This window comes from Excalfactoria chinensis, chromosome 13, assembly GCF_039878825.1.
Source record: "Excalfactoria chinensis isolate bCotChi1 chromosome 13, bCotChi1.hap2, whole genome shotgun sequence".
Taxonomy (NCBI): Eukaryota; Metazoa; Chordata; class Aves; order Galliformes; family Phasianidae; genus Excalfactoria; species Excalfactoria chinensis.
The window spans coordinates 10386058-10397406 of record NC_092837.1 but is presented as its reverse complement, the minus strand read 5'-3'; the positions used below and the strand labels follow the sequence as shown (position 1 = coordinate 10397406).

The window sequence follows — 11349 nt, the reverse complement described above, 5'->3', positions numbered from 1 at the left end:
TGGCGGGGGCAAGAGGGCGGCCTCGTGGGAGTTCCGTCAGCCCCTGATGAGGGACCGTCTCCAGGGGAGGGGATGGGGAGAAACCGGCCGTAAAGGGGCTCCTCGTGGGAGAGGAGATGTATAAACAGAGATGTATAACAGGTAGTTCATCGCTACTCAAATGTGGTCCTGTAATCTGCTGGCCGTAGGATTTAAGTAGAGAATAAGAACACAATTAATGTTGGTGTGATGGTTTGACTCATGTAGCACTTGTGAGCTCTGCCCTGTTGTATCTGACAGCGCTTTGCTTCACACAGCGGTGTAAAGTGCATGAAAACATATAGGAGCATTGGGAGGAGAACCAGGTGTATTTCTGGAGGCATGCATTAGAAATACAGGTAATAGGAGTTAATGTCGTTAAACGCTATCAAAATACAGCTAAAACCACTTGTTTTTTATATGTTTTCCCATCATATCTGTTATATTGCTGGTTTGGTAGCGTGAGTTTGGAGGATAGGATGTATTGACTGGGGGGAACAAATAGTAGATAGTGATTTTAATTTTTTTTTTTCTTAATTATTTCTTCCCAGGCGAGTTCTCAGCTGTGTCAGTTCTCAGCTGTGTCAGTCAGTAGCGCAGAGAAACAGCAGATGGATTCTGCGGGTGATCTGTGCTTTTTAAGAAGTCAGGTGTGGTAAGCATTCATCAAACTGCCTGCTATTCATATTACTGCCCAGGGTTGTTTTGAAAGAGTTTGGTTTGACCAGCATTGTCAGATATTGTGTCCTGTATCCTGAGGCTGTAATACTTGGAGGGATTGGTAGCTGTTCTTATCTTGGAAGAGTTAAATACGAATGGTTGGGCAATTGGAAGAAGGGCTGTGCAGTTCTTTCCTTTGTCCTCTGCAATCGTGTCAGCCTGTGATACATCAGGAGCAACTTACCTTATTCAGCTGAGTCCTAGTGCAGATTAAAAAAACCGTATTGGTGAAGATAGCTCGTATGTAACACCAGAACTGTTTTTACATTACTCTCCTACACAAAGAACTTGACTGAGCTTGGAGGTACTCCAGCTGTATTTCAACAGTAGGCCAAACCGTACTCCGCCTGCACAGAGCTGTTCTGTGCGGTAGAGCCATGCTCATCTGCTCTAATGCTGGTTTTCCTGTGCTGTCTTAGGCTTGTGCCTAATCTGTGCATCTCCAGTCCGGTGTTGTGAGGAATAGGCATCAGGATAGCCCTCAGGGTTGGCGGGATGCAGGGATAGGTATTGTCAGACCTTCTTTTTATTGATTTTAGTTTCTGTATTTAAGAGAGGCAGTGCTACTATGTTTCAGAAGGCACAAGAAGCCAGAACTGTATCGGTTCCTACTATAAAGCAGCGCGGTTTGTGTCGTTACTTCATGTGGTTGTGATTTTAATTGTGCTCTACGGATAGTTCAGTTAGCTGCAGTTCATTTTCCTGGTGCTGCTGTGCCCTGGCATAGAAGAATGGCATTACATTCCGAGCTTACAAGAAATTACCAATTTATACAAAGAGACTACTCGGTCCTTGAGCTAATGGGACATTGAGATCTAATAGCTTAGCCCAGCAGGCTTTTTGTTATGTTAAATTCAGACTTCTGTAAAGGATGGGCAGAAAATGGAAGATTTCCTCTTCCGAACTTCGGGGAGATTAATGCTTACTGAAATCCACCCTGCTTTTCATCAAGTGTTGCTTATGGCAGGTAATTACCATTAAAATGCTAAAAAAACTCATCTTTTACATCGGTTGGAGTCCACAGCAGTCCTTAAGCAAAGCAGGGGGAACAAATCTCTGTGTATGACTTGTTAACACCTCTTGAAGTTTCACTGTAATAACAAACTGAAGAGAAAACCTCTAACCTGTCCGACCCAACCACTTCAAACTTGGAGGGGGAGGGTCTCAAAAATGACATTTAATCAGCTCTTTGTCAATGTGATGTACATGTTCAGATGAGCTATTGTGCTCATGAAAAGTAGTAAATAAAGCATTCGTATGTTGTTCTAATCTAATGGTGAACAGAAATGGGATACCACAGGTAACTCCTGAATGGGAACGCTCTTAGAAGTAGGCACGCAGATACAGGATGAAACTTGTTCATTGAACAGAAAAGTACTTGCTGTCTAACTTTTCTCCATCACAGTCTTTGTTGATCACCATTTAATTTCTGTTTATTTTAAATGTAGCCTGTAGTCTCCTGAGGATAGGGTTTGTCTTTCTGTGGCTGGTTTGCATAGTGATTAGCATAGCTTGGGCCTTGTTTCTATCCCGGAGCCTTTACAAACTGCCAAATTAAAATGAATGAAGTTAATGAGACAAATTGCACAGTTTCTTTGGAATAAAATGAGTCTCTTTTCAGCCATTGGCAGAAAGGACAAAAGTAGAAAAGAAGCCATGAATTCAAGGGTGGGAGGAACTCATAAAATTAGAGCGCATAAAATGATGAATCTGAAGGCAGGAAAAATGCAAAGCTATATGAAGATATATTCACAGCACTTAGGCAGACTGTGAGTGGCAGAAATTGCACTAAGCTTGAATTGAGTGAGTAAATGGATGTGATGTGGTTGTGGTAAAAAAGCAGATGTGGTTGTATCACTGCAGCAGCATACACCAGTGGAAGAACTGTGTTTCTAAGCTGGGACATGAGAAGGATCAGGTCTGGCAGCCTTGTCTATTGAGATGCTTCTGCTACCAGATATGGATGCTGACTTTTTTCTGTCAAGACCAAAATGTTTTATTGCACTGAACTAAATATTAATAGGAAATCTGAAAGTGGATGAATAGTCACAGTGTGTGTATGCTTCAGCTGTGTTATGTATAGTTTAAAATGATGTGCAGTGGTGACTATGTCATTCTGTGTGTATTGAGTTCAGTAAAAGTACACTGCCATGAAAAGTCCAGCAGAAAATGCAGGCACATCTACAAGGTTGTAATGGAACATTATACGCTGACAGAGTATAATCAGGGTGCCAGTGAAGCCAAAATTGTTTTTTACAGCAGACATAGAAATACTCATCTGCCATTTATGTGAAATGGTGACAGCAGTCACAAGAATGGGCTGCACCCTGTAATTGCCTAGCAGCCAGAATTTGTTGTTGCTGGTATCCAAGTTGGCTAGGTACGCATGCATTCACTGTGGTTGTTGATGCTTCAGTTGATCCATATGCAGACATACGGAAGCCTTAAGTGATTGTGTGGATTTATAAAAAGTCTTGCTAGGATAGCAGGTGTTTTCCCTGATATCTGGACTGGTATGTAAGAATTCTAGGTTAGAAGGCTACAGTTTGAAGCTCTAACAAACTTATTCAGATTCTGTGACACCACGCATCAAAGGGATTGTATGTTGTATACAGCCAACAGCTCCTGTCTTTGCTGACAAAAGCAACACTAAGAAATAATGTACTTTGGAAAATGCAACATTTTTCCACTTGTCGATTGGGATCATAGTGGCAACAGAATCCTGTGGCTGTCATAGTGACAAGAATTTCTTGTGACCCCAAAGTCTGAGAGTCTCATAAAATCCCTCCGTAGGTCATGGTTTAAGGACCACAGTTTTATACCATGTTACTAAATCCATTTCAAAATCATTCGATGTTTGCTAGTCAAGCTCCACCACTGTGATATTTTCAAGGCTTTTGTATTCAAAAAGAAAACCAATGTGACCAATGAAGGCTAATGTTGCCTAAGTAATTCAGAGGTGTATAAGCACATAATAAAGTAAAGGTTGGGTCTTGGTTGTGTGCTGCAGGCGCACTGTTTCTATAGCAAGTTAGGAAAGCAGTGCTCTTAAAACAGTTACTTTCTTTATCAGCTGTTCTGGAATACTATTATTGATTGTGGGGAAAGAAAAGTCATTTTAATGGTTGTCTGATAACTGAGCTTTATGTCCATATCCATATGAGTGCTGAGCTCCTGTTGCTGGGATTGTTACAGAATGGTGTATAGCACCATTTGTGTCAGTTAGTCGTTTAAATATGGTCCTGATATGGTAAGCATGTCTGGACCCTACCTGAATTTCAGTTGAAGGTCCCTAGAGAACACTCCAATGATTTACTGAGTGACTCAGTTTTTCCCTGAATCAGTGCTAAATCAGCATCCTACACGAGCTGTGGCTCACACAGCACAAGAGTTTGCTCATGGAAGCTATTAGCGAATGGTTCTTTTTATGGATGCTGCATTCTGATGGAATAAGGCTTTCCAAAGCGAGGCCTTGTCATGCAACTTGCAGATCTCATAGTGGAGTTTTGAACTGTAGCAGCTGTTTGCAGGTGCCCTTGCTGCTGTGGCAGAATCTCTTCAAGCTGCTGCGGCACCATTAAGCAGCTTTCTTTTTCTTTTCCCTGTATGGTTTCCATGGTAAAACCAGCTCTTGGAGGTAGTGTGTTTGAGAGGCGATGTAAAGCAGATAACTCAAGTTCTCCCAGTACTTTTGTTAGGATGTTAGTCTTGATGACTTTGGTATTTTCTTCTGTGATTTTTTTTTCCTCTGCAGTTGAACTGAATGCAGTAGCCCTCAGTACAAAGCTGTGGTCGGACTGTGCACTGCTGCAGGGTTGGATCTTAGCCACTTTTGCTTCTGAGGGGAATGGTTAGAAGGTTCCTCTTCTATCTGCCTTCGTGTCCTCTTTTATCTTGTGATGGGTACTGCACCAAGTGTTTTTGGAATCAACTAGGATACTTCTGAATCACCCAGAGATTCATTTGTATAAATGGGCAGTGTTCTGCCAAATTAGATAATGCTTTATACCTCAAGCACAATAATTCATCATTCTGTTTCCTTCTTCCTTAGCTTCTGAGTTCCAGTCAAGAACATCTAATTTAATAAATGCTGCGTGTTATGCACGGCCATTTAGATGCTCTGTACTATGGAAAGGGCTACCTGTAACCAAGGCTGTGTAAATATCTGCATTCTAAACTCTAGTTTATCTCTTTGTCTCATCTTTTTTGGACACTTATGGAAGAGAACATTTCTAGATTTCTGTCTGAAAAGCGTTAAGTGAATAAGTAGAAATGAAAGATATGTGGCTAATTTGTCCCAAGCCAAGCACTCTGCAGCTCTTAAGTCTCCAGCTGGCAAAATATAATTGCAGCACGATTAAAAGTTCACAAATTATATTTCAAGTAATGCAGTATATCTTGTAAATATTATGTATGCAAGAGAGTTTCAGACTATTTCTTCAGAAACACACCAGTCTGTATGGCTAAAAATCCAAAAAATGGATGACAGTACAGAAAAACACAACTAGTTATTTAAAGGCTATCTAAACAAATACATACCAAGGGACTGAAGATGCAGTCTTCTGACATTGCCAGACTCTTCTGTTCTCACTCATGCAAATTCTGTTTTTCTTTACTTGTTCCGACTTCTTTCCTCATTCCTAGTTAAGGTACAAATGTAGTTATTTTCTCCATGAATACAGTTTGCTCCATTAATTTTTGTTTCATTTTTCCTCAATCTCCTGTAATTATTTAAGAACGTTATTTTTGTGAAATCCCCTTGGAATGGTTGTGGCAAATAAACACTGCAGTAAGTCCTAGTCAAATATGTGGCTGGAAAATGTTTAATAAGACTTAAAGGATGTTGCAACTAAGAAATCTTCCTATGTGAAGATTGCAGCAAGAGGATGTATTGTACAAATATTTCCTGGAAATCTGTAAGTAAACCAAATCTTTCACATTCCATCAACAGTTTTGTTAACAGCTTGTAAGCTTTGTTGTGTCAGTGCAATCACATACTACTTGATTTCTTTATGGGATGAGCACAGCAAACTTTGGTTCTTTGTACCAGAAAATGGAAGCTGGAAGTATTTGCTCAGCATCTCTGAAAAAATGAAACATTCACTGACTGGCTGATGGTCAACTCTTCTTTGGAAGAAAATAATTACCGAGTCAGGGTAACTGAGAAAGTAATAATCCAATAGCAGTTGGTATTTGGTGAAGCATTGCTCTCTCAATTACATGTGCTTACTCTTATTATCCAATAGAGAAATCTGTACTTTGTGTTACTCATTTTAATATATCTGGCATCGGATCTGTTGTTCAGAATTCTTCGGGTGTTTTGGTTTAATATTAGTTGTTTACAGAGTGTGGGTTAGATGTTCAATAATTATTTTCATTCTTGCTGAAGAATTCCATACTGCTGCAGGGGAAGATCTGGGAGATTCACTGTTCTGTAGAAATCTGGCTTGGAGTACATCGGTATTCAACTTTGTGTGTAATGAAATAGTAAAGGGACAACGATAGACACAAAAGCTGTTATACTTGTGTTGGACAGCCACAACTATTACATACAAGTTGGGTTATGATTCTGTTTACGTTGTGGCTTTTTTGAGAGAGAGGAAGAGAAGTTAGGCAACCTGTCAGTTAGATTTGCATACCTGTTGCGGGGCAGGTCGCTCATGGAACTGGGGAGGAAAGGTTTTCAAAACAACTTTAAAGACATTTAAAATGTAGGTTGAGAGTTTTAGTTGCCCATTTTGGTGTTCCTTTCTTTCTTTCTTTCAGCAAGCCCATGTACTACTTAAGTCAACTGGGATTTGTAAATAGACTCGTAAAAGATATGGGCATGTAACTAAGGAGGGCTGCTTTGGCACATAGCGTGGTGTAACCCAAGTTGCTCTAACAGATGGTATAAATCCACTCCGACTATTCTGTGTACCTCAGTACTTCAAAATATTGCCTCTCTTCTATGAGAGAGAACTCTTCTACAAGTCCTTACAATGGGTGTCTTTTATTTCTCTGTAAACTAATGTTACTCGCTTCACAACAGAATTGAGACCAAGTTTCCCAAAGGGTGTTTCATCTGACTAATTGCATTCTGTTAAGATGCTGCTCTTGAGTCATAACCATTTTGAATGATTTTTTTTATGGGAATGGACCAGGTTGCTCTAAGTGCAAATACTTTTGAAACCAAACCCTGGTTGCAGCCTTTACCTGCTACTGTAATACAAATCACTACAAAGAGCATTTGTATCATGTATAAGTGTTGCATTTTATCTTTCTTCAATAGTAAACCCAGATCTTACCTTTAATGTTCTTTTCCTGATCCCCAACCCTGTGTGAAAATACCTGTTTCACATTAATGGCCATGTTGTTTAATAATTAGTTGGTTTTGATATGTCTTATGGGTTGAAATGTGTATGCTGCTGACATGCAGGCATGTAATGCATTGCTGGCGTACTGTGCACAAACTTCACTTCTTGCCACTGTTTGGAAACATTACCCTAGCTCCAGTGATAAATGGGGAGGCTTAAACTGAAGTGTGGGCTTGCTGGTGTGCCAGTTCATTTTGTGTAACTTCCTGAACTCTATATGCCTATTTCATGTTCAATAACAATATTTCAAAGTAATTATATTTTCTTTGACTGTGGAAATAACTGCAATAACATTTGTGGCTGTGGCCTCCTTCTGTAGGCAAGCTTGTAACCCCACGTTTAAAGCACCTGCAACTGCTGAGGTGTGGCTTTTCCTTAGCTGCATTCATTGGAAATAAACCTTGTGTTGAATGGCAGTAACAAGAATGGTAAAATACTGACCTTAATTACTTATGGTAATCCTACGTAGTTTATTAGTTAAGATTTTGTGCTGGCATAGTCTAAGAAGACAGGACAACAAGAAAAGTAGAATTGAATAGTAATCATTTGGAACGTTTCTGCTTCCATAGCTGAAGCAAACGTGAGTGGTCTGCACATCCCTGACATGGTTCTTCTTATGAATCATTGTAGCTTCAGCTTTGCTGGCTGTGAAATACGGACAATAACTTTTCATTCATAGGAGTGTAATGAGGGTTTAATTGCAATGAACATTTAAAAACAACTTGAGGATAAAATGTGCTGTAATATTATAACAAGATGATTAGTCTTTCAGATGCATCCAGTTAATCCATAAATTATGAATGATTCCCTACTACCTTCATTCTTGCTGCCTCTTGTGGTAGAGATTTCTTAGATGCTTAAAGGCAAGAATATACCTGAGCAAAGGGCAATATATCCAAGTCTTTCAAGCCTTTCCTCTCCACCTAAATAGGCCAAAGAAGCAATGAAAGCTGTAGAATATTGCTTAGCAATGGCATTCAATTAAATACTGTTTTTGGAAGAAGGAGGGGAAAAAAAAAAAAGAACAAAACCAACTGATATTGAAGCCTGTGGTTCTCATGTGATGAGAAAGCCACTCAGCTGGAGACTTCCCAAACCATATAATCACATCAGTATAGCGATATTCAGGGCAGTATTCGTTTTGATGTAATTTCTCTGAGTTCTTAATTTGATTACAACAGGGATGAATTTGTCCCTCCTGGTGTCTGTAGGTGCACACGCACGCACACACATACAAGCTGACAACAGTTAGAGAGGTCATGGCCCATTTGTGTCTGCTGGTGTCTGTGGCTGATGATCAGATTTCATCCTTCTATCAGATGTTCTGTTCTTTGACTAAAATCGAGCAGTTTTGGATGCCAGACTTTTTTTTCCCAGATTTTTCTGGTGACATTTTATACAGGATTATTTTTCATTTTTGTTTTGTCTGTTTTTCTGTTTCTGTCTTTTTTCATCCATCCTCGTACCTCCACAGGTCTCATCTGACATATGTAGTTTTCCAAGTCAAGAAATGCTATCATCATTGGCAAATGCTTTCTGCTTTCCCGATGCTGAGAAGCATATAGTGACAGCATATCTCAATCCATTGTATGTTTTTAATAAAAATATTAGATTGTTTCTAACGCTTAATAGAAATGTCAAGGTTATTATTAATTATAGAATACCAGATATTGAGGAGCAGTATATGAGGAAGTAAACTACAGAGATTGCTATTGGTCAGCCTTCTTAGTGAGTGGGATTGTAGCAGGGGAGGAGAATTTCTTGACCTTATGTTCTTTCTTTCAGTGATCATACAGATGTTTAGCATCTAAAATTGAGTTCTTTCTCCCCCTTATAATACAGAACAATGCAAGCCTCCAGCAGCTGTTTCACCAACCTTGTGTTGGTGTAACTAGGCTGCATTTCTCTCAAGTTGCACTAATCTAATTCCCCTAATTCAGCTTATCACAAAATGGAGCCGATCCTGCTGTACCTGGGATATGCTGATGTAGCTGCGTAGCACAGTTTATTTGTACAGATGGAGTTCCTTCCTATTATAGTTGAAACGACCATGCTCAGTAACACCCAGCCTACAAGGAAAAGATACCTTTACCAGCCTAAATTCCTTTTTTTCCACTGGGACGGTTGGTTAGAAGTGCAGTTGTTTTTCCTCTGTGTTTCTAAAAGGTAGAAGGCTGCAGAAATGGCTTAAAAATGCATTTTCCTCAGATTGGTTTGTACTAATTTGAAAGATGTATAAATTAAACAGCAGAAGAGATGCTTCCTTCTGAAAATGAAGGTATATAATAACTGTGGTTATTTTTTTTGTTGCTCTTGTTTGTTTGTTTACCGGATTATATGATTTCTCTATTTACGTTCAGCCTGACTAATAGAATGAGAAGAGAGAAAAACTGTTAACAAATAAATGCTACTGAGCCGTTCTATTAATTATAGGGAGAAGACCGAGAATGATAGAAACGCTTCTTTCAAGCATTCTGCATCTCATTCAAGGTTCATTCTTCGTGTTTTTGAGGTCTACACTTGAGACAATTAATGCTTGCAGCACCACTGCAGTTTTGGTATTACTTCTCCCCATCCCCCCAACTGAATACTGTGTCAGTTAGATGTCATGTTTACTGAGTGTTCTATCACTGTCCTTGTTCTTCAGCCTGGCATATGTCTGATGTTTGTTCTACTTTGGCATTCATTTGAATGACAAACATGTTATGAAATGCAACTTTGATTTCATGATGTGTGCTGTCATCAAGTGATACGTTTCTGTAGCAAAAAGAGTATGGTGAATCATACAACACAATATAGGTACGTGTCTGTGTCCTAAAACACTGAACAACATGTCAGACACAACAGAACTAATCAGTGGGGAAAAAAAGGACTTATTTTCACATTCTAGGCCTAGAAACTGTGCAACTACAATGTATTTTAATGTAGCACTTTTGTACTTCTAACAAGATTTCTGGTAACAAGTATTTGTCAGCTTGTCTGCTTTTGAGTATGGCAGTCCTTGATAACTTGATAACTTGATAACTCAGTTCAGGCAGAACTTCAAGAGGAGTTTGACAGACAAAGAACTGAACAAATACTGGGTGAAGTCCTGTGTTTTTTCACCTGGCCTGCAGGGTACTCAGAGGCATAGAATAGACTTTGCAGCTATTGTATGAGAGTGTTTAAAATTCTTGTGTAGGCCACTCTGTTCAAAAGAACAGCGATGAATGTCAGTGACAGAGTGGAGACTCAGCAAGTTTGCTGATGACACCAAGCTGAGATGTGCAGTTGATACGAGGAAAGGAAGGGATGCTATCCATCATGGATTGAAACTTGAAAGTAAATATGTATGGATTTCTAAAAGTTTTATCTCTGTGGTACAAGTAAAAGCTGAGTATAAAAGAGCTTTATGACAGCCTTTATGTCTTTATGTTTTTCTCTTGGAATGAAACCAAACTGGCTGATTGATGCAGGCTTGGACCAGTGATATACCAAATAAGTACTGCTTTCTGTTTGCGTTGGAGGCCAGGAATTCCTTGTCATTTCAGTAGGGAGATCATAGTTATGATTTGACTATGTTTTTTCTACATCAATCTCACTTGAATTTTAACTTTTGAAGTCACGCAAAGTGAGTCAGATCTGGTCAAGCCAGAATAAGCTCTCAAACTGATCTAAATTGATGAAAATATGAGTCAGTTCAGAGAGTTAAGCAAGTGAAGCCAGTCGTAGGCATAAAACAGCCATCAAAATGTCTATGATTCAGTGGGAGAGAAGGTCCACCCAGTGAATCGACACTGAATTTGAAAGTGAATTTCAGATCTTTTCTTTCAGTAGAGCTGGGAATATCCACAAGAGGTATGAGAACCATGAATGGGGAAGAGAAATTGACAGATGTTTATGTCGTGTGATTGCTTTTGGATTAACATAAAGCAAAACACCTGGAAAGGAATAGGTTTGGCCTGTGGCTTGGTTGCTCTCTCAGGGGAGGAATAGGATAAGTAAATAACACTGTGGAAGTAGGCAGAGGACTCCACACTCAGATGTCAGATGACAAAGTCCTGGCACATCTTATAGTGACAACCCATGTGGTGTGTTCATTAACGTTGTTGCCAACTATATCAGCCTGGGTACACATATTGCAATTAATAACTGTGCTTTCTCAATAGTTCTGGGAAAATCTGTGCTACTGTCATATACCACAGAGAATAGTTTCTATTTTGTACAAGCTGCTGTTGGGAGAGCGACTCTTGCAGAGACTTAGAATGTGAGACTT

The 11349-nt window shown here is 39.5% G+C and overlaps 1 protein-coding gene across 3 annotated transcripts in view; it reads left to right on the top strand.

Moving 5' to 3' along the window:
• FABP6 (fatty acid binding protein 6) overlaps window positions 1-11349 on the top strand; it is a 31782-nt gene that overhangs the window by 379 nt on the left and 20054 nt on the right. For 2 of the 3 annotated variants that reach the window (XM_072348235.1, XM_072348236.1), the window contains exons 1-2: window positions 9-141; window positions 570-673. The gene's annotated coding sequence lies outside the window, so the exon portion shown is untranslated. Of the gene's footprint in view, window positions 1-8; window positions 142-569; window positions 674-11349 lie in introns of those variants that run through there. The other variant, XM_072348237.1, reaches the window with a different exon arrangement.